Source organism: Tachypleus tridentatus, chromosome 7, assembly GCF_004210375.1.
Source record: "Tachypleus tridentatus isolate NWPU-2018 chromosome 7, ASM421037v1, whole genome shotgun sequence".
Taxonomy (NCBI): Eukaryota; Metazoa; Arthropoda; class Merostomata; order Xiphosura; family Limulidae; genus Tachypleus; species Tachypleus tridentatus.
This window is the reverse complement of record NC_134831.1, coordinates 169,459,814-169,484,135: the sequence shown is the minus strand read 5'-3', so window position 1 is coordinate 169,484,135 and position 24,322 is coordinate 169,459,814. Positions and strand designations below refer to the sequence as shown.

General features: G+C 37.3%; 1 long non-coding RNA gene across 1 annotated transcript in view; it reads left to right on the top strand.

The window, feature by feature from the left end:
- LOC143257200 (uncharacterized) overlaps window positions 1-23,814 on the top strand; it is a 65,499-nt gene extending 41,685 nt beyond the window's left edge. The window contains exon 3 of the long non-coding RNA XR_013031733.1: window positions 23,672-23,814. This is a non-coding gene — a long non-coding RNA (uncharacterized LOC143257200). The remainder of the gene's footprint in view (window positions 1-23,671) is intronic.
- Window positions 23,815-24,322: the final 508 nt, after the last annotated feature.

Sequence of the window (24,322 nt, the reverse complement as noted above, 5' to 3'; positions counted from 1 at the left end):
TTCTCCAATATTTCATTTTTCATTTCAATATGTTATGATAAATAGTTGACTTCTTTCTTAGGTGTGCAATATTTTTTGTATTTAAGACACCTCCTGTCAGTGTTGTAATTGTTAAAGTTATTTCAACTTCACCATTTCTTGACTTGTCTTTTTTAGAGCTTTCAGTTTGGAGCAATTTCTTTGGTGGTTAAGGCGCTCCACTGGTAAGCTAAGGGTTGTGGGTTCGAATCCACATTATACCAGCCGTGAGAGCATTATAATGTGACGGTCAATCCCTCTATTTGTTGGTAAAAGAATAGCCTAAGAGTTGGTAGTGGTGGTGATGATTAGCTGTCTTTCCTCTAGGCTTACACTACTAAATTAGGGACGGCTGGCGCGGATAGCCCTCGTGTAACTTTGCGCGAAATTCAAAACAAACGAAGATTAATAGTTATTAACTACATAATTACACATTTTATTTTAAATAAGTTAACATTAGATGTTTAAAAAACCGGAGCAAAATAATAAAAAATCTCGTAACTTAAAACCAAACTATTTTTTTGAACAGTTCCAGATATTTCTACGACGAAAGCAATAGAACGTTTTTCTGGAAGGTATAAGCAAACTCGTATCAGAATTAAACATGTTAAACTTTGTTTCGTTTATGTTTTAAATTTAAAAGAAATTATTGTCGTGAAACTTTGTAGCAGAACTTCTAGTTTTGGTGGGTCTACCCATGTCAGTTGGTCATACGATAATAACCTAGAGAAATGCATTATGTTTTGAAAGCCACTTGTTATGTCCACTTCAATAATTGAAAGTTTCTGGAGTTTCAATAATATTTAGCTTTTCCATCTTCGAATTCATTATAATTTATTCTTCAACCGTAAGGGCAAATAGTTTATTAAAACTGGAGCTAATGTTTCACGTTTTGGAAAAGACCTGTGCAACAAAAGGTGTCCTGTGTTTCCTGTCAGACATCTCCGGCAGAAATATTTGGCACATAATTCTTCTTAATGTTCAGAAAGTAAGTACGGTTCTGGTCAAGTCATTTTTTGAACTATTGCACATGAGTTACTCATTCAATTTACGAATGTCTTGAATATTTTATGTCTATGAAAATCCTCATGATATAAAGCCGCAAGGACACAAAAAGTGTTTTTAACATATCAGTTATCGTCGAGGATGCCTGCCATGCTTTGTTGACTAAAATGAAAGTTACTGTCATTAAATACTATTACACAGACCGTATCATAACTCGAGGGTATAATATAGGTGGATGCCAACTTATACTTTCAGTTGGAAAATAAGTTGTTCATAAAGTAGTGTATACATGTCTTAGCACAACCTGATAATAGGCCGCACCAACTCCAGAGCAATTGGAAATGTTTATGGACCATGCAATCAAGATGTAATCGTATTTATTAGCTGTTGGGTGACACTTTTGAACGTATTCTTGAAAAATGAATGACCTTATGAAATTTCTTTTGAATTTTCTCTATTTTGTATTGTTGTTTCGCGTTGACAGCCACCATGTAATGTTTGGTTGTACTGTATAAATGCTAACCGATCGAGGCCCAGCATGGCCAGGTGGTTAAGGCACTAGATTCATAATTCGAGGGTCGCGGGTTCGAATGCCCTTCACATCAAACATGCTTGCCCCTTCAGCCATGGAGGTGTTATAATGTATCAGTCAATCCCACTATTTGTTGGTAAAAGAGTAGTCCAAGAGTTGGCTAGTTACTAGCTAGTTGGATTTCCTCTGAAATATCTGCTATACATTTCCTGCCACGGAAAGAATAACAACTTGACTTTAACTCACAAATTTTAATAAATAAAAAGGTAAGCTTGTATCATGATAAAGATATCTTGAAATGTTTAAATTAATAATTTTGAATAAAAATTTATACCAGTATAAACACCTTATACTTTCACTGGTATCCCGACATTTCGCAGCCACAATTTTGCACCCGACTCTTGGCAGCCAACAATTTGACAGGCGAGCTCGTGGCAGCAGACAATTTTGCACCCAGGAAAATTGACAGCGGATGATTACCTAGCCGAGTATTTATATTAACATTACAGTTTAAGAAAAAAGACTCGTATATCATAAAGCCATGTAGTCACATTTATTCACAGTCAAAATCATACAGCCATGCTGCGATATCTGTCCACAGTTTAAAGCAGTAGTCTTAAAGTAGTCTTAAGCGCGTCCACTATATCATGCGCTTGAGATTGTCCGCACGTGGTAGGCTTGTTGCAACAGCTGGTGCTACTGTGGTGGTGTTGTTAGCCAAAATGGTAATAGGCAGCTCCGCTGTAGCACCTGCCTGTGTTTTATATGCAGATGCAACTTCCAGGACGGATTGTCTCGGTCCATCGGGTGCATGGCTGTGCTCCTTGAGGCGAGCTGTAACTGTATCGTCTCGGACGTGAATCCGCGCTGGGCAGTGCAAAGTTCTGTAATTTTCACACATGTAGAAAGTTACCTGATTGTCCTTCTTGCTACCCTGATTGAATAAATAAACGTATCCATTGTTGCATGCCTTCGGCTTTCCTCTGTTTGATGTTACGTAAGTTACTGAGTTGTTCATGATGTTACTAATCGACTGTTTGAAACTGTTTTAAAATAAATCAACGAAAGTTTAACGAGAAAACCCTGTGTTAAAGTTCTAACAATAAACACAGACATTTTATATGTATTTTTCCAGGTTTAATAGTGACGTCAATTTTCAAATGGATGTTAACTTGTTGTTAAGTTAACATTAGTAACATCATGAACAACACCATAACTTAACTACGTATTGCTTGGCTGGGTAATCATACGCTGCCAATTTTCCTGGGTGCGAAACTGTCCGCTGCCAACGAGCTCGATTGTTAAATTGTTGGCTGCGAAATGTCGTAGAACCACACTTCACTATATCATAAATGGACAGAACGACTGTGAAAATAGCGTTACTTTGAATCTACTGTTACCGAAGCAGGGGTTAAACACTTATTATAAACTGAGGTGGCGTTAAATAAGTGTTATGAACAGGCCCAAAGATAAACAATGACAATAAACGGATGTGTTGTGTTTTTTTTTCATAAAGCAAAGTCACATCACGTTAGCAGGTGAGACCACCAAGAGGAATCGAACCGCTGATTTTAGGGTTTTAAATCCGGAGACTTACCGCTGTACTAGCGGGGAACTGTAATAAATAAGGCTGGAGTTAAACAATTATTATTGACGGAACCAGAGGTAAACAAATATTATAAATGATGCCGGATATAAACAATTATTACAAATTTAAACATACGTAAGACCCCACAGGAATGTTTTCCTTTTACGAGTTTAAACCCAAAGATTTTGTGTATCTTTTTAATCTTCGTTGAATCATATTATTTAGACATTACGTTTAGAACCAATAACTGTTTCTGAATCTGTACAATATTAATAAAAACTTTAGTTTTTTTGTCGTAATGATATAAATTTAACGTCACGTTTCTTCTCTACATAGTTCCAACATGCTTTGAGAATTTTTCTAAAGTGAACTTACGTTGTTAAGGTAAATCGAATGGTAATGACCAACTGTTCGAAGGTTATGAACAAATATAGAAGAACAAACGTTTAAAAACTCACGATTGTATCTTATTAGACCTTTTTTTCCACGACAAACAGACTTTATCAATTATCTTGCGTCATTGGAATGGGATTTAGTCATCAGATTTAGATTTACATTCAGTCTCTGGGCATTTCTAGCATAATTTATTTTAAAACTACAAAATCTGTTCATCATAACACGCTCGTATTTTGGATATTTCTAATGGATATATTTGTTGTATCTTAGCACGTAGCAACATCTTCACATAACACTACAACACTAACCTAAACTTCTTGTATTTTTTATCCACGAAAAACTATTTTCCCAACAAGTTTTTTTGGGTGAAAGATCTTTGCATTTAAATTAAGAGAGTACTGTCATTGTAATCTTCGAATTTTGTACAATAAAGTCGTAAATAATTATAAATTAAGTCAACCATCAATATATTTGGTTTTATTCCTCCCTATTCTGAAATGTGCATATTTTCACGGTTCTGTAAGATTGGTTTAATCCCTAAACGATCTGTTGTCAACGGCTCCCTCTTGTGTTAGAGAGCAGAACACCCACCTATAAGAATTGGATATCTACAAACGCGAGCACGTGTTTCAAGTATTCATCATCGGTCCTTGCACCTTATGACCTTCTAGCTGTGTGATCCGAAGATCATAACGTCCCGACGTGGTGTGACGAAGATAAGATCTGAGCGACTTTAAAAGTCTTCAAAACCACCGTTTCCTCCTACGCTGAACTGTAAAATTGGACACGGTCCTGTTACAGGTGTTGTGTAGGTTGTTCTTCAGATGACGACAACACTAGTGCGAGTTTGTTTGTGTTGACAACTTACACGTCACGCACGTTGTGGCGCTGACGGAACCAAACACCAGTCCAGTTTATGTCCTTCTAGATTACAAAATATTATGGAGTTTTATCTTTCTAGGCTGTGAATGTCACGAGTAACCCTCGTAAAAGGAAAACTGCGCATCTTTTTCCCTCTCTCTTTTTCAGAAAATTCTCTTTAAATGCAATTTTAAAAAATATTTATCTTGCACCAGGATCTATTACTATAACGTAACGCGGGAAAAATATTCTAGGAACTGCTGCTCTGAAACGAGAAAATGACCATGGAAAGAAGAACACCTGGTGGTTTGGTATTTCAACATAAATACAATAAAAAACACTTGATGAAGCATCAAGTATGTGTGTGTGTTTTATTAAAGTAAAGCCACATTGGGCTAGCTGTTGAGTCCACCGAGGGGAATCGAACCCCTGATTTTGGCGTTGTTTTTCAGAGTGAAGTAAATGGTTAAACTTGTTTAATAAATGCATTTGAAAAATGAGATTCTTTGATATTCTTTACCTGGCCTGATTTATAAATAGGTTTAACAATAACGTCCTTCATTTAAGGTGACCAAACACTTGGAATAGTTGTATGAAACACTGATACGTAGAAGGGTTATTTAGTCCCTTTAGACTGTTCCTTATATGTGTTTCTTTAGAATTAAACACAAAGCTACACAAAGGGCTATCTGTGCTCTGCCCACCACGGCTATCGAAACTCGATTTTTAACGGTGTGAGTCCGCAGACATACTGCTGTGTCCCCAGGGGACCTTTATGTGTGAAATAATTTTAAACCAAAATAAATATTTTATTCATGTGAAGCGAATGAATGTTCGAAACGTTCCTGAAACTTATCTAATTTTCTGTATGTTTGTTTTTGAATTTCACGCAAAAATACATGAGAGCTGTCTGTGCTATCCGTCACTAATTTATCAGTGTAAGACTAGAGGGAAGCAGGTAGTCATCACCACCCGCCGCGTCTCCCGCTGGTACAGTGGTAAGTCTAAGGATTTACAATGTTAAAATCAGGGGCTCGAGTCCCCTTGGTGGACTCAGGAGATGACCTGATGTAGCTTTGCTATAAGAACACACACACACACGACCCACAGCCAACTCTTGAGCTACTCTTTTACCAACGAATAGTAGGATTGACTATCGCATTATAACATCCCCACGGCTGAGAGGGCGAGTAGTTTAGTATGATGGGAATTCGAACCCGCGACCCTCAGGTTACGAGCCTTAATAAACTGGTCATGCCGAATCATCTAGTTTTCTGTTGTTCGTGGTTTTTTTAGAAGTCCAATTTGCATCATATTATAATATATACATCACCACAAGATGGAAGCTGTTTTATTTATTTTACGAAAAGCCATAAGTTTTATACCATCTGTCTATCGCTTAAAATCGTAACCCAGATTTTGGCACTATAAGTCCATATCTTTTCTGCTGACCCACCGTGGTGGACCAGAGTGAGGAAAACATGAATGCTAAATCTAATAAAAGTAAAGTTTTATTAGCTGCTATTTATAATCTGAAAATCCCCATCTGGGTCAACGGTAAGTTTAAGTAGTTACAACGATAAAAATTGGAGTTCAATTTCCAGCGGTAAATAGCATGCGCATATTTGCTCTAAAATAAACAAGTTCAACCGAAACAGTATCTTATACCAAAACAGCAAGGTCATAATACGCTTTAAGGTTTAGCCTTAGCTACTCCGAGGTTTAGGCTTAGCCACCCATAGTTTAGAACTGTTGATCAGAGCAATATCGATATTTACTAACAGTGTACAGAAGACATGTTACACATGGCCAATAATAACAAAAAAGAACCTGAGCGAAGTGAGACATTAAAATGTTGTTTATTTACGTTTAGGATTAGGCTTAGCCTAAACCTAGGAGTGGCTAGGTTAAAAACACAATAAAGAACCTAAGCGAAGTGAGATATTAATTTTGTTGTTTATTTACATTTAAGTTTAGGCGTAACCATTCCTAGTAAAAGCTGTTAATCAGAGGAGTATCGATATTTATTAACACTGTTCAGAAGATATGTTACGTATGGTCAATAATAACACAAAAAAGAACCTAAGCGAAGTGAGACATTAATTTTGCTGTTTACTCTGTTTATTTACGTATTCATTTTGAGAAATACGAAACTTTTCAACGCTTGATCCATTGTTTTTCTTGCGCATTAACTAAGAAAACGTCACGAACATTTTCATGTTGTGTTCTCCGCTGGTACAGCGGTAAGTCAATGGACTTACAACGCTCAAATCAGGGGTTCGATTCACCTTGATGGACTTACCAGATAGCCCAAGGTGGCTTTGCTATAAGAAGACAATTACACTTTTCATGTTGTTATGTTTTTAAAATGTCTGTTTCGAAAGCGTCAAAAATATATATAATATTTGCGAAACGTCTTCAACTTTAACCCCTTCACATTCAGATCGTGTAATTACAGAAAATTTAATTTTCCTCAAAAAATGTTGCCCTTTGTAATAACGTGCCTAGTGTGATTTTGTTAGAGAAACTGTCTTTCATTTATCGCTACAATACTCCATCCAATAGCATTCCTTCTTTAATTTGGCCCGGGATGGCCAGGTGTGTTACGGCGTTCGACTCGTAATCTAAGAGTCGTGGGTTCGAATCCCTGTCGCACCAAACAGGCTCGTCCTTTCAGCCGTGGGGGCGTTATAATGTTAAGGTCAATCCCACTATTCGTTGGTAAAAGAGTAGCCCAAGAGTTAGCGGTGGGTGGTGATGACTAGCTGACATCCCTCTAGTCTTACCTTGCTAAATTAGAGACGGCTAGCGCAAATAGCCCTCATGTAGTTTTTGGCAAAATTCAAAAAATATATAATAATAATATTTTTTTTTAAATTTATTAGATACTTTCCCTTTATAGTGTACACCAGTAAAAAAATAAGATTCTTTCTGATTGGTCAGTGACGGAATGGTGTTTATTGTTGCAGTATGAGAAACTTACATCAGAAAATAACTTGATTTATTCATTTGTTTAAATTTAAGCACAAAGCCATATAATGGGCTATCTATGCTTTGCTCACCACGCGTATCCAAACCCGGTTTCGAACGTTGTAAGTCCGCAATCATGATTGTGCCATGGTGGGTACTCGATTTGTTTATACGATGATCTTCGAACAAGCAGTGCGACTTTAGTGTGATTTCAATATTAATGTCTCGCGTTGCTAAAGAAGTGAATTATAATATAGGCAAGAAATGCATACGAATGGTGTGAATGCCCACTTATACAAGAGGGAACTAGACAATATCACCCAATATCGCCAACTCTTGTCTCTTCAAATATTGTGATTTGGTTGTCATTCTTATAACGCGAAATGAGACCCGAGCCACGAACCCTCGGATTCACGGTCCGAGCACGCTATATCACTAGGTTAAGCCCTACCCAACGAACATTTAAAAACTAACGTATATGATTATCTCTCACGGGGAAAAGCGGTGAAAATATAAACAGACATTCAGTACGTGAAGGTATTTTTAAATTTAATGACACCATGATGTGATAAGAACACTATCAGTTGCTGAGATGTAACTCTGAATTTCCTACTCATTTGTGCTACGAGAATCGGAAACTTTACCCCATGTTTGTTATTATTGACAAAATGGGGTTTGGGCGTAGTTAACGTTCTGAGTTTCTTGTCATAAGGTCCAATTTTTGAGCTGTAAAAACACCGCTGAACAAGCTTCAATCTGTTAAATGAGGGTGCGTTATAACAGTGACAATAATTCCAGCTATTTGGTTAATAGTAACTGTGTAAGCGATGGGTACTGCAGCCCAATTGTTCTCACTCAGGTCAGTACTTCTAAATGTGGGATGGCAGTGTACGAACCTTGAGGTCTCTGACCCTGACGCTCACCAAGAAAATATACTAAATTCCAAATAGTTTAGAAGAGGAACAAACAGTAGCAGTACGGTGTGATCAGAACTTCAAATGATAAGTTTTTTCACAAAGCTACCTTAGTCAAAAACAATAAATTACTTAAAGCAGAGCGAGACAAAGAAGCACAGCAGAGAAACTCGGTAATGAATAGTGCTTGGTTCGCAGGCAGCCATGTATATCAACTTGTTGTGATCAATCGTTGAATGTCAACATTCAATGAATCTTAAATGTGTGCTTTAACGTACGACCAGTTTATAAACACAGATAACGATACATATTAAACTTAATTGAAAAGATATATTAAAAAGCTTAGTGACTCTAAATCAGGTAACAGAGAAAACAGACTTTTCATGTCGTCTAAGTGATTGCTAATACAATAGTTGTGGAACATAGAAAGGTAAAACAACAAATTTATATTTCATTTGCTGTAAAAAACACAATTACCATGACAGGATACGTATGGTGTTTAGAATAACACACAGTAATCGAAACTAGGGGCACTCAGTTCCAATACATAAGTTAACACACAGTAATTGAAACAAGAGGTACTCACTTCCAAGACAGAAGGTAACACACAATAATTGAAACAAAAGGTACTCACTTCCAATACAGAAGGTAACACACAGTAATTGAAACTAGGGGTACTCACTTCCAATACAGAAGGTAACACACAGTGATTAAAACTAGGGGTACTCAATTTCAATACAGAAGGTAACACACAATAATTGAAACTAGGGGTACTCACTCCTAAGACAGAAGGTAACACACAGTAATTCAAACTAGGGGTACTCACTCCAAATACAGAGAGTAACACACAGTAATTGAAACAAGAGGTACTCACTTCCAATACAGAAGGTAACACACAGTAATTGAAACAAGAGGTACTCACTTCCAAGACAGATGGTAACACACAGTAATTGAAACTAGGGGTACTCACTTCCAATAGAGAAAGTAACACACAGTGATTAAAACTAGGGGTACTCAATTTCAATACAGAAAGTAACACACAGTAATTGAAACTAGGGGTACTCACTTCCAATACAGAAAGTAACACACAGTGATTAAAACTAGGGGTACTCACTCCAAATACAGAAAGTACACACACTAATTGAAACAAGAGGTACTCACTTCCAAGACAGAAGGTAACACACAGTAATTGAAACTAGGGGTACTCAATCCCAATACAGATGGTTACACACAGTAATTGAAACAAGAGGTACTCACTTCCAAGACAGAAGGTAACACACAGTAATTGAAACTAGGGATACTCACTTCCAAGACAGATGGTAACACACAGTAATTGAAACAAGAAGTACTCACTTCCAAGACAGATGGTAACACACAGTAATTGAAACTAGGGGTACTCACTTCCAATAGAGAAAGTAACACACAGTGATTAAAACTAGGGGTACTCAATTTCAATACAGAAGGTAACACACAGTAATTGAAACTAGGGGTACTCACTCCCAAGACAGAAGGTAACACACAGTAATTCAAACTAGGGGTACTCACTCCAAATACAGAGAGTAACACACAGTAATTGAAACAAGAGGTACTCACTTCCAATACAGAAGGTAACACACAGTATTTGAAACTAGGGGTACTCACTCCCAAGACAGAAGGTAACGCACAGTAATTGAAACAAGAGGCACTCACTTCCAAGACAGAAGGTAACACACAGTAATTGAAACAAGAGGTACTCACTTCCAATACAGAAGGTAACACACAGTAATTGAAACTAGGGGTACTCACTTCCAATACAGAAGGTAACACACAGTGATTAAAACTAGGGGTACTCACTCCAAATACAGAAAGTAACACACACTAATTGAAACAAGAGGTACTCACTTCCAAGACAGAAGGTAACACACAGTAATTGAAACTAGGGGTACTCACTCCTAATACAGATGGTTACACACAGTAATTGAAACAAGAGGTACTCACTTCCAAGACAGAAGGTAACACACAGTAATTGAAACTAGGGGTACTCACTTCCAAGACAGAAGGTTACACACAGTAATTGAAACAAGAGGTACTCACTTCCAATACAGAAGGTAACACACAGTAATTGAAACTAGGGGTACTCACTCCCAAGACAGTAGGTAACACACAGTAATTGAAACTCGGGGTACTCACTCCCAATACAGAAAGTAACACACAGTAATTGAAACAAGAGGTACTCACTTCCAAGACAGATGCTAAAACACAGTAATTGAAACTAGAGGTACTCACTTCGAATACAGAAGGTAACACACAGTAATTGAAACATGAGGTACTCACTTCCAAGACAGAAGGTAACACACAGTAATTGAAACTAGAGTACTCACTTCCAAGACAGAAGGTAACACACAGTAATTGAAACTAGGGGTACTCACTCCCAATACAGAAAGTAACACACAGTAAATGAAACAAGAGGTACTCACTTCCAATACAGAAGGTAACACACAGTAATTGAAACTAGGGGTACTCATTCCCAAGACAGTAGGTAACACACAGTAATTGAAACTAGGGGTACTCACTCCCAATACAGAAGGTAACACACAATAATTGAAACAAGAGGTACTCACTTCCAAGACAGAAGGTAACACACAGTAATTGAAACTAGGGGTACTCACTCCCAATACAGAAAGTAACACATTAATTGAAACAAGAGGTACTCACTTCCAATACAGAAGGTAACACACAGTAATTGAAACAAGAGGTACTCACTTCCAAGACAGAATGTAACACACAGTAATTTAAACAAGAGGTACTCACTCCCAATACAGAAAGTAACACACAATAATTGAAACAAGAGGTACTCACTCCCAATACAGAAAGTAACACACAGTAATTGAAAGAAAAGGTACTCACTTCGAAGACAGAAGGTAACACACAGTAATTGAAACAAAAGGTACTCACTTCCAAGACAGAAGGTAACACACAGTAATTGAAACAAGAGGTTCTCACTTCCAAGACAGAAGGTAACACACAGTAATTGAAACTAGAGGTACTCTTTAGGATACCAATACATTTACGAATTATTTTTTCAAAGTAATTGCTTGCTATAGAAAGACATAGTTTTTAAAATGAATTTTGAAGCTAGAGATGAAAGATCAAAAGTATAAAACAAAGAAATGAAGGCAAAAATCACAGTCGAATTAAGAGTAAAGTAATTGTCGCGCCTGTGCGTGTTTTTGACGTCACTGCTCCTATATTGATAAGATGTTATCATATTTAGTCAAGTTTATGTCCCTAGTTTGTTTATAACACACTTCGTTATTGTGTTTTTTTTTAATGGCTCCTATTGTCACTTTATAAACGAGAGTGGATTTATTCTGTTAAGGAGTGATCGTGACTGTAACCTTACACTAAGATACCAATTTAACAGAACTGCTATTATATGTCACAAATTATTCTGTATTTTATTGCCGTTTATACCATAAAACTTTATACAAGAGCATTTTTTACGACGTCACAATTTCTCATAAATTAAACTGAGCTGAAAGTTCTAAGTTGAACGATTCTTTGTTTTGTACTACAGAAAAAAAAGACAATAAAAATTTATTATTTACCTCACAAAATGATATATGAGTCACAACGGTGCGTGCGTGACTGTTGCTTTGCACGGACATTTTTTTTTCCAGCACATAACATATTTGAAAATAAGCTAAGTTGGCGAACTGGATTTCCTCGCACGCACGCACACACGTATCGACGGTTTAAGCGGCGTGTTAGAAATTCTAATATAGTTTTTAAATAAGTTTGTTTGTTTCTTCGTTTTTTTCAATTTTGCGCAAAGCTATACGAGGGCTATCTGCGCTAACCATCCATAATTTAGCAGTGTAACACTAGAGGGAAAGCAGCTTTTTAAATGGGTTCAAATTTCTAATATATATTGTTAAGTGTGTTTGAAATTTCAATGTAGCTTTCCACACGTCTTTACAATTCTATTATAGCTTGTTATACGTTTGTTTGTTTGTTTGTTTTGGAATTTCGCACAAAGCTACTCGAGGGCTATCTGTGCTAGCCGTCCCTAATTTAGCAGTGTAAGACCAGAGGGAAGGCAGCTAGTCATTATCACCCACCGCCAACTCTTGGGCTACTCTTTTAACAACGAAAAGTGGGATTGGCCGTCACATTATAACGCCCCCACGGCTGGGAGGGCGAGCATGTTTGGCGCGACTCGGGCGCGAACCCGCGACCCTCAGATTACGAAGCACACGCCTTAACGCGCTAGGCCATGCCAGGCTCGTGCCAGAATGCTCGTGCCAGTGATCGAAATCTCCTTTAAAAACCTTCCTCCTTCCTGTAAACCTGTAACTTACATTAAAATATGCAATAACCAGCAAGTAAAGATGAAATGCAGCTATTGCATTTGTTATTTAAGATTCAGTCAATAAAACAAAATTCAGAAGATTGGTTGAGACACAGAACGGTTTCCGGTATTCAAGTTAGAGTTAAAAGATGTACTACGATAGAGCATTTCACTGTCTAAAATCAATGATGTTTGGCCTATATGATTCAAAGTTTAATTGATGTGTTCCTCTTACACTAGTAAAAACAGGCACTGTACTTAGTCATCTTGTAGAAGCAAGGAAGCTTCGTTGGGCATTCCTTTATCGACAGAACTCGCGAAACCCGCGGAGAGAACAGCTTTATAAAGCTGAGGAACCAGGTATTATATTGCGCAGGAAATAAATCCACCAATGTGTTTTGTGTCGGATTTTAAATTAAGTTAGTTAAGGCAATACTATCAAGTAGTTGTTGATATAATCGTTAACATACACTCGTTGCTGTCAAAGTAAATAAATATACGTAACCCCCATTTTCCGGTACAAACACTAGTGAGGTTAGGTTAGACACATCTGTCTCCTGAGTTTTGGGGCTGACTCCTAGATCTGAAAATAATTCCAAAGTTGTTATGCGTACATACACGAAATATGGGAAATATTTATTCCAATGTACAGATCTGTTGCGCTCAGAAAGTCAGATGAGTTACAAAGGTATTTGTACCTGAGAAATGTCTGTAACTGGAAGACGTCAAACTGAAGTAAACTACATATAAAGCATAAATAAATAAAATTATGTTTGTACATTGTATAGTTTCATATTGTATATATAACTTCTAGAACCTCTGAAATACGGATTTCATTTCAGTATATTGTATTTCCTCTACCGCGAACTGTTGGTAAATCACCAATACAAAGTAAAATGTATTGTTGATGACTCTGACAACACATAACACCTTGTTGAATGGCGTTCTGTAAAAGGTTCTGACTTGCGCAATTTGACTCTTGCACGTAGGGACGATACATTTTTTTAACAAACCAAATTTTAAATATATTTGTACGGAGTATTTGATGAATATCTGTGCTAATTTCTTTGTTTCAGTGTATATATACACAACAAAGTTTCTGTCCACTACGAGATAGTGAACACTGGGTATTAATGTATAAAGTTCGTAAACTCATTCCTGATCCAGTGAGGGGGCCTATATATATTAGTCACTCGAACTAATTATTAAAACTACGGGAACATATTTTCAAAATTTGCTACGTTTTGCATGAACATACACTATCTAGGTTGAATTCAACCAACACCTCTTAGAGCAGTCAAGAAAAATTTAGAAGAGGAATTTCTAAGGACCCTTATTTGTTTCGAACCCAGTTTATATTGATATGGGCTTGAAATGTGCTATTATATTGTTTGGATTTCACTGAAAGCCACTCAAAGGCTATCTATATTAGTCGTGCCTAATTTAGAAGTAACAGATTAGAGGGAAGACAACTGGTCATTGCCACTCACTAACAGTTCCTGAGATACGCTTTTGAAATACGTTGTTGACCGTCGTATCATAGTGTTTCCATGGCTGAAAAGGTGAACACGTATGGTGACTGGATTCTAGCCCTCGACCCCTCGACTTACAGTCGAGTGCCTCAGGAACTATTATTTTAGTATCGAGCATAACGTGTGTAATGCACTAAACGTGGTCAAGGTCTTTAGAGCTGTGTAGGAAATTGACGTAATCTCAAACTTACAAAATTCACTTAAAACTGGCCCGGCATGGCCTAGCGCGTAAGGCGTGCGACTCGTAGTCCGAGGGTCGCGGGTTCGCGCCCGCGTCGCGCTAAACATGCTCGCCCTCCCAGCCGTGGGGGTGTATAATGTGACGGTCAATCCCACTATTCGTTGGTAAAGAGTAGCCCAAGAGTTGGCGGTGGGTGGTGATGACTAGCTGCCTTCCCTCTAGTCTTACACTGCTAAATTAGGGACGGCTAGCACAGATAGCCCTCGAGTAGCTTTGTGCGAAATTCCCAAACAAACAAACACTTAAAACTGACACGATTTTTGTTCCTGGTGGCGTGTAGTAGAAACCGATAAATAAGGTGAAAACTTAAATGCAGATACGCAATAAACACCCTATACAAGAATAGGAGTCCTGTAGTAGTGAAGTTACTACCTTGATCTGCTACACCTGTCACACAGATTTATATATTAGTTTAGTATTTAGTATTAATACACTTTCGACTCTCGTAAATTTTTCAACAGAGAATGCAAAACTCATACGGGAACTTTTATTACTGATTTACCATACAAGTATAAATCAAGTTGTATGATGTTAGTCCTATCTATACTTCCAGAGAATCTATAGCCCATCATGAAATCGGGCTATAGAAATCGGGCTGTCGTTAACTTATATTTCAGCGCATCTTATCTGTCGCTAGGCGTGCTATAAAACTGTGCAATGTTCTCTTGTTGTTTTTTCTTTGTGTAGTAAGGTTTAATTCCTTTATAAAAGACTCCAGATAGTTTCCTTGGAAGGTTTCAGCCAATTACCGTTGTTCTTGTTTTATTGGTACCTCTGAAATATGACATAACTTAAGTTTCAATGCACTTATTTTAATATTTACATAATTTTATAAAACATGTTGAAAACTGTAACTATCTGTCGTTCAAGAGACTTTGCAATTTTAATCAGATAAAAACGGAATGTTATTATTAATATTTACTTCGGCCTGGCATGGCCAGGTGGTTAAGACGTTCGACTCGTAATTTGAGGGTCGCGGGTTCGAATCCCGGTCGCACCACACATGCTCGCCCTTTCAGCCATAGGAGCGTTATAATGTGACGGTCAATCCGACTATTCGTTGGTAAAAGAGTATCCCAAGAGTTGGCGGTGGGTGGTGATGACATAGCTGCCTTCCCTTTAGTCCTACACTACTAAGTTATGGACGGCTAGCACAGATAGTCCTTGTGTAGCTTTGCGCGAAATTCAAACAAAACAAATATTTACTTCAACCGTCTAGCGTGACCGAGGCTTCGCTTTCACCACTATGTGTGTTTTCAGGAGGTTTTCTCGAAAACGGCTGAATGGATTTCGATGAAAATCCGTATACATTTGGACTGTGACCTAACTTAGAAATGATTAATTTTTTGGAAGGCTAAAGTCAAGAAAATCCCAATTTTTTTACGCGAGGATCAATTTTTTTCAAACTACTTTTTCTTTATCTTTCCGCTAAAATCAGGTATTCGAGTCCCTTCGGTGGACGGCAAATAGTCCAATGTATCTTTACTGTTAACAGAACAATAACAATGCTGTTTATTCAGGTTGTCTTGAATTATAATAATGAAATACTTAGTGTCAGTTAGTTCTTAATGGCTATAGGTTATCATTCCCTCTAATACAAGCTGTGAAAACAATTACGAGACATTTTAATACGTGAAATTACATCTGGCGGATTGCCAATTTGGAATAAATTAGTTATAGACAATAACCCGTGTCTGGTATAAGTGTAGTTTTGTAGTTTTAACAATATCGAGTAGAATTTAGAAAACAATGTGTAAACCACATACTAGCATCGTTGAAGTGAAAATCAACTAACCCTTTGATTACAATACATCATTGCTTTAATTACAGGTACTATTTTCAGTTAATCTTAATAAAATGGCCGTAATCCCTAGAGTTGAATTCTTTCTTAGTTAAATATTTTTTTAAAATCCGTCTAGGATTGAACAAGTATTTGTATTTGTTGCAAAAATTATAAATTTTAGTTTTTTACGTTTCGCGTGATATGTTTGGAGGTCAAGTGTCAGGTTAAGCAACGTTCAAAGTGTTCACATCACACACTTTTGTCAGCTTAAATGTCACATTTTACGTGGAAGAATATGTGTCACTGAGCCAGCTTTTGTTATTTCTTACAAAAAACGTGCTGACAAAGTTACTAAGAGGGTCCCTGATCATCGCGTCTTTACAATCAACAATTTTCTTCTTTTTTTTTTCCATCCTGTGCCGTTACAATAAAATATTTCCTGTTTTTCCATCCTGTGCCGTTACAATAAAATATTTCCTGTTTTTCCATCCTGTGCCGTTACAATAAAATATTTCCTGTTTTTCCATCCAGTGCCGTTACAATAAAATATTTCCTGTTTTTCCATCCTGTGCCGTTACAATAAAATATTTCCTGTTTTTCCATCCTGTGCCGTTACAATAAAGTATTAGGTTGAGGAATAATTCGTAAGCGTTTTTAAATAATTTCATTCAAGCATTACATGCAAGACTATACAATACTTCAATGCATGAACACATTACACCCAAAACATTTATTATGATACTTTATTTCATGTAATACCAAGGTATATAGTATGCATTGTTTGAAACGAAATTGCAAGAAATTAAATGCGAAAAGCAGATGGTGTCGAAAATGCTCGATTTTGTCCACTTGACATTCCATTTAATGAGCTGAAAATGAAAGCAAAAATTAAAGACATATGAAAATCAAACACACCATCTATTAGAGCAAAAAATTATCTACCAAATGACATGAAATATTTTGCGAAAGCGTTTCATTTATGAATATATTTTGTTAACTTGAAAAAACGCTCACGAATTATTCCTCAACCCAATATTTCCTGTTTTCTCGTCCAGTGCCGTTACAACCAACAATTTCCTATTTCTCGGGCCGCCATGGCCAGGTGGCTAAAGCATTCGACTCGTTATCCGAGAGTCGCGGGTTCGAATCCCCGTTACACAGAATATACTCGCTCTTTCAGCCGTAAGAGCGTCATAATGTGACGGTGAATCTCACTATTTGTTGGTAAAAGAGTAGCCCAAGAGTTAGCAATGGGTAGTGATGACTAGCTGTCTTCCCTCTGATCTTACACTGCTAAGTTAGGGACGGCTAGCGCAGATAGCCCTCAAGTAGCTTTGCGCAAAATTCAAAATCACATTTGAATTATTTTCATATGTTTTTTATTGTTATGGACTGTTTTTTTTCTATTAGGAGAAACCTTCTGATGTGACTGTGTCCCAGAGTGCTCTTCAGTGTCCTTCTGTCATGTTTCAAAGCTCTTCTCTCGTGGGGGACCTTATATCTTTCTTCTATTAGGGGGTACTTTCTTATATCCTTCTGTCACAAGCTATTCCGTAATTTCCTTCTGCTACTATGTATCCTTTGATGTTCTGTTATCAAGGGGTCCTTTCTGGTTTCTTCTGTATTTTCCTTCTGTCACAAGATATTCTTTGGTGTACATCTTATTGGACATTTTTTAACATTCTTCCGTCAAGGGATACTCTCTAATGTTATTTTGTTAAAGAGTATTTTCTAGTGATCTTCTGTCATAGAGTTATCTCAAGTATCCTTCTGTTATTCTTTGTTTGGAAGGATTTAGTCCTAAAAAACACAACCAAACGATAGGGAGCTATAGTTTTTAATACACGTTTATGTAGCTAATTCATCTCACATTTTTTGTTCTCTATTTTTAAAAATGAAATTTTTATCAAAACAAAATCATTTTGTGCACATATAAGAACAACACATATATTAAAACTCCATGTTCCAATTTACTTTCTCCAACAATCCGTTCATTTTAAGAATGAAATTCACTATTGCAAAATAGTCATAAAATAATCCAACGCATTCGACTTTTTCTGCATCTTTTCCAAACAACATGTCTCCTTGTATAGATTATAGGTTAGAAAAAAACAAGAGAGATGTATCATGCTACTAGTTTACTAATTTCCATTTATTCGAATAGACTTAAGTCTCAGAAAAGTCCAGCTTTGATTTCATAAATGAAACCCATAATCAGTTTTATATCCTCTAAAAGTTGCCTAGCTAACAATCTTGTTTCTGTTTAAAGTATCTCAAATGAGGCCATCTTCATTTATCCAGAACACATCACATGCGCAAAAAGTAAGTATATTTTACATCATGGCCAGACGGATAGGGCACTCGACTCGCAATCTGAAGGTCGCGGGTTCGAATCCCCCGTCTTACCAAACATGCTCACCCTTTCAGTCATGGCGGAGTTATAATATGATGATAAATCACACTATTCGATGTTAAAAACGTAGCCCAAAAATTTGGTGGTCGTAAGTGATGACTAGCTGCCTTCCCTCTAGTCTTGCACTGCTAAATTAGGGACGGCTAGCGCAGATAGCTCTTGTGTATCTTTGTGCGAAATTCAAAAGAAATCAAACCAGAAAAAAAACACATCAAATCATGAATATCGAAACGACTACCAGTTACGCGAAGAAAAACGAATAATATATATACCAGACATATCTAATATTACTATGTGGATTTCAAGCAGACATGTCTAATGTTACTATGTGGATTTCAAGCAGACATGTCTAATATTACTATGTGGATTTCAAGCAGACATGTCTAATATTACTATGTGGATTTCAACCAGACATGTCTAATATTACCATGTGGATTTCAACCAGACATGTCTAATATTACCATGTGGATTTCAACCAGACATGTCTAATATTACCATGTGGATTTCAACCAGACATGTCTAATATTACCATGTGGATTTCAACCAGACATATCTAATATTTTCATGTGGATTTCAAGCAGACATATCTAATATTACTATGTGGATTTTAACTAGTTCAAGGCAAGTCATTTCTTGAAATTTTAAACTAAGCTGTTTGCACCTAAGTTTCTGATGACGGACGATCAACTCATTATTTTCAGAGAATAATTCACTCAGTATTTCCTTCACCAGACGTATGAATAAGACATTTAAACGTTTCAAAAGCAAATGTCTACGCTTAAGCCTAACATAGCAATCTTCTGTGGCATTCTTATTTTTTTCCAACCCGTAATAACGGGATTGACTGTCACTCTTATAACGCACACATACATACATACATACATACATACATACATACATACATACATACACACACACACACACACACACACACACACACACACACACACACACATATATATATATATATACACACAGCTGAAAGTGAAAAACATTTTCAGAAGCGTAACATCTTGGCCCGTTCCAAACTCCTTCATAGAAATAGTTAGTTTAGTGGGAAAATGTCTTAGCACCGTTTTCACAATGTGTTACATTATTTCAACTGTGACATTCAGTTATTTTTTTAAATCATTAGTTAATACTGCTTTTCATTTTCATTACACAATTTTTTTCGTAATGCAGTTTATAAAAATAATAAACAGATCTCCACGAAACAAAATAAGTTTGTTTTTTAATTACGAAGAAACAACTAAGTTTATTGAGTTTTAATTCAATGTAACAAAGTCCTTTATCGTATGACTTTGTAATAACGAGATGGATTCAACATTGCTGCACGTGCAAATTCCGACACTTTGAAGCTTTTATAAACACCATTTATCAAGAGAAAGACTTAGAAACCACTAATTTACTAATGTTTATTTTTATATTTCGTTTCGCTTCACGTGTAATTCACTGAAAGTCCTCAGTAAAGAAAGATATCTCACTAAGAGTTCGAAGTGCAAACCTACATATTTACTTTTAGTGACGTAACTCTATCCCTCACGCCGTGACGCATGCTCTGACGAACCATGTGAGCATGAAGTGAGAACTTTATATGTACTGTTTCGCAATTTTTACTTAAGAATCGCCTTTTTGTTTTGAATTTCGTGCAAAGCTACTCGAGGGCTATCTGCGCTAGCCGTTCCTAATTTAGCAGTGTAAGACTAGATGGAAGGCAGCTAGTCAGCACCACCCACCGCCAACTCTTGGACTACTCTTTTACCAACGAATAGTGGGATTGAGTGTAACATTATAACGCCCCCACGACTTTAAGGGTGTGTATTTTTGGTGGGACGGGATTCGGACCCCCGACTCTCGGATCACGAGTCGAACGTCTTAACACGCTTGGCCCTGCCGGACCCTTAAGAATCGCAGCGACAACTGACAAAGTAGAGTGATTAAATGTGCATTTAACTTGCTTAGATTCTTTTACTTCTCACTAGATGGCGGTTCGTAAAAACAAAAATGTAATTCAGAAGTTTTATTAATATAAACCGATATTCCGGTTATTGGCATTGTCTAAATATTTGATAGTATAGCAAGTATGAAGTATCTTATTTCCTTAATGACAGACTTCACAACGGGGCACATCTACTCTGTCCACAACGGGGAATCGAATCCTAGATTTTACTGCTGATGCACTGGGTTACAGTAAGTAAGAAATAAAGTGTATAATGAAAACACATAAAATATATAATTTGTAATTATGAATTAGCAATAAAACAATAATTTACCGGTTTTATCGACATGTTTCATTCTCTACTGGTACAGTGTTATGTGTTACTGTTGTTTTTTCATATAACAAAGCCACATCGGATTATCTACTGAGTCCACCGAAGGGAATCGAACCCCTCATTTTAGCGTTTTATATCCATAGGCTTACCGTCGTACCAGCGGGAGAGACAGAGGTATGTCTGCGGACTTACAACGCTGGAAATGAGGTTCGATACCCAAGGTTGGCTGAGCACAGATAGCCCATTCTGAAGCTTTGTGCTTGATTAAAAACAAACAAATAATGTGTTTTATACACAAAAACTGTTAACATTTAGTTCCATATAACCCTCCACTCCTCGAATGGTTCAACGGACGTATCGTGATTAGTTTGCGAAATGCTGGGTAAGAGCAAGAATCTCCGACTTTCAAAGATGCATGATAAAGGCGAGCATTTATTTATAGTGCTGTTATTAGTAGCCATTTTTGCATAGTATTCTTCACAGTGAAAAAATTAAACAATAGTTCTTCCTGACACTACAGTCACGATCATATCACATGCTTTGGTTTGTTTGTTTTGAATTTCGCGCAAAGCTACACGAGGGCTATCTGCGCTAGCCGTCTCTAACTTAGCAGTGTAATACTAGAGGGAAGACAGCTAATCATCACCACTCACTGCCAACTCTTGGATTACTTTTTATCAATGAATAGTTGGACTGACAGTCACATTATAACGCTCCCACGGTTGAAAGGGCAAGCATGTTTGGTGTGACGGGGATTCGAACCCGCCACCCTCGGATTATGAGTCGAGTACCTTAACCACGTGGCCATGCCGGGCCGTCTCACGTGCTTATAGGTCCTTCCTGGACAGGTGGTATAGACGCTTGACTCATAATCTGAGGGTCGCAGGTTCGAATTCCCATCGCACAAAACATGCTCTCCTTTTCAGCCGTGGAGGCGTTGTAAATGTGACGGTCAATCCCATTATTCGTTGATAAAAAGAGTAGCCCAAGAGTATCCCATTTGTCGGGATAAAGAAAAACCTCAAGTTTCTCTAACGAGCTCACTTCACCCAACGTTAACAAATGTTGATGAACTGTGAAATGTTTTAAACCTGTCTGATTACTTCCTTCAGTAACGCTACTAAAATACTGTTTAAATGAATACTAATTAACTATTAAAGTGTTTTAGAAATAACTACAACATTAACTGACAAGCTACTGAATTAATATGCACGCTAAACAATTTCATTAAATATAAAGTAATAAATTGTTATTCAAACTGTAAACAATATAAGTTGTGAGAACGGCCCAATTTTTTTGAAATTCATTTGTATGTTATATAGCTTAATCTTCATACTTGAATTTGCCCGGCATACCCATGTGGTCAGGGCGCTTGACCCACAATCTGAGGGGCTCCTCCTACCAAACATGCTTGCCATTTCAGCTGTATTTGACAGGTAATTTCAATATTCGTTAGTAAAAGAGTACCCAAGAGTAGACGGTGGATGGTGATGCTAGCTGCCTTCCTTCTAGTGTTTAATTTCTAAATTAGATATGGCGAGTGCAGATGACCCTCGTGCAGCTTTGCACAAAATTCAAATCTCATTTGAATTATTTTCGTATGTTTTTTTTATTCTCATGGACTAAGCGTGAACTTTTTTGTAGCATACTCAGACTGTGAATCCGAGGATTCGTGGTTCTCGACCCTCTGCACAGAAATTGGTGGTGGGTGATATTGACTAGCTTCCTTCTCTCTTCTTTATATGTTAAAGGTCAGAGACCAGCTATAGGCAGAAGGACTGTGAATTCAAGGATTCATGGTTCTAGACCCTCTGCCCAGAAATTGGTGGTGGGTGGTACTGACTATCTTCCTTCTCTCTTCTTTATATATTAAAGGTCAGAGACCAGCTATGGGCAGAAGGACTGTGAATCCGATGATTAGTGGTTCTCGACCCTCTGCCCATAAATGGTGGCGGGTGATATTGACTAACTGCCTTTTCTCTTCTTTATCTATTAAAGCTTAGGGACCACCCACAAGTGGGTAATCATTGGGTTGCATCGCGCGGAATTTTTAAACAAAGCAAGAATTATAACGTAGCAGACGTGTACCAAATTTGGGAACGATTACATTTGGTCACGACCTAATTTTACAGGACCGAAACATAGTGTGGTTCTTAACTAAGTGTCATTAGCCAATGAAATTAGTTTTTATTGTTGTTGTAAAAATTGTTCATTTTATTAGCTTTACAAAAAACAATCATCATTTATTATTGTTGTCAATCGTACAAGCTGTAAATTTAATGTGTTCTGTTTTATCTCATATTTACATTTTTAAAGTATCTATCAACACAAATCTATTAAGTTTTTGGCACAACTAGAGGGAACTCACGTCCAAAACAACATCACAAGAAGATGATTGTAATTAAACACCTTTAAAGTTTGTGTTTGATTTTTTTTAAAGTAATGAATTACATGAGGAGAAAAAAAATCCTAAAACCAGGTTCAAACAATTTTTATTACTTTTTCATGAAAATACACGAGTTTAGCACACAATAAATCTCACAAACAATTTTCACTCATTAGAAGTACAAGGGTTACGTGTAGGTTTCCTATTGGTTGAAACGTCAGCTTGCTGCGAGTGATTTACCTATCGTTCAAATATAAGTCAACGCGTTAATACGTATGATCCGAATAAATGTTATACAAACGTCTACGAAGCATTGACTAGAGTTTAATTACGTTTGTAATAGACTATAATAGTGTGAAAATAATAAGGAACATGTTATAATCTCAGTTTTTGTTTTGTAATTTTAAGTTATTATTCATTACTTGTCAGTTCTTCGATGACCCGGCAGGGCCAAGTGGGTTAAGGCGTGCGACTCGTAATCTGAGGGTCGCAGGTTGGCATCCCCATCGCACCAAACATACTCGCCCTTTCAGCTGTGGGAGCGTTATAATGTTACGGTCAATCCCACTATTCGTTGGTAAAAGAGTAGCCCAAGAGTTGGCGGTGGGTGGTGATGACTAGCTACCTTCCCTCTAGTCTTACACTGCTAAATTAGGGACGGCTAGCACAGATAGTCCTCAAGTAGCTTGGCGCGAAATTAAAAAAAAAAACAACAAAAAGTTCTCCGATAGCGCCGACATTCTGCGCTTGGAGAGAGACGAGACAAGTTGTACCTCTGAAGGCTCGCAAGCTCTACGACTTTTCCCGTTTCATAGTTTTCGAGTTGCTACTATTTACCTTGAACTACACGCTAGCAGTTAAGAAGACCAAGACCTAGTAGACAGTAGCACAGCTACATTACCTTCGCTACAAACTTGCGCGGGACTGCAAGCTTCACTTTGTGGAAGCAGCGGCGCCTCGTGCCGGCCGGGAAGTCGGGAAGCGGTCAGACACCGTGAAGAACGTTATGGCGTCTACAAAAGAGGGAACAAGTTCGTGTTCGACAGGGACTAAAAGTCAGTCTAGTGATGGTGGCCACAT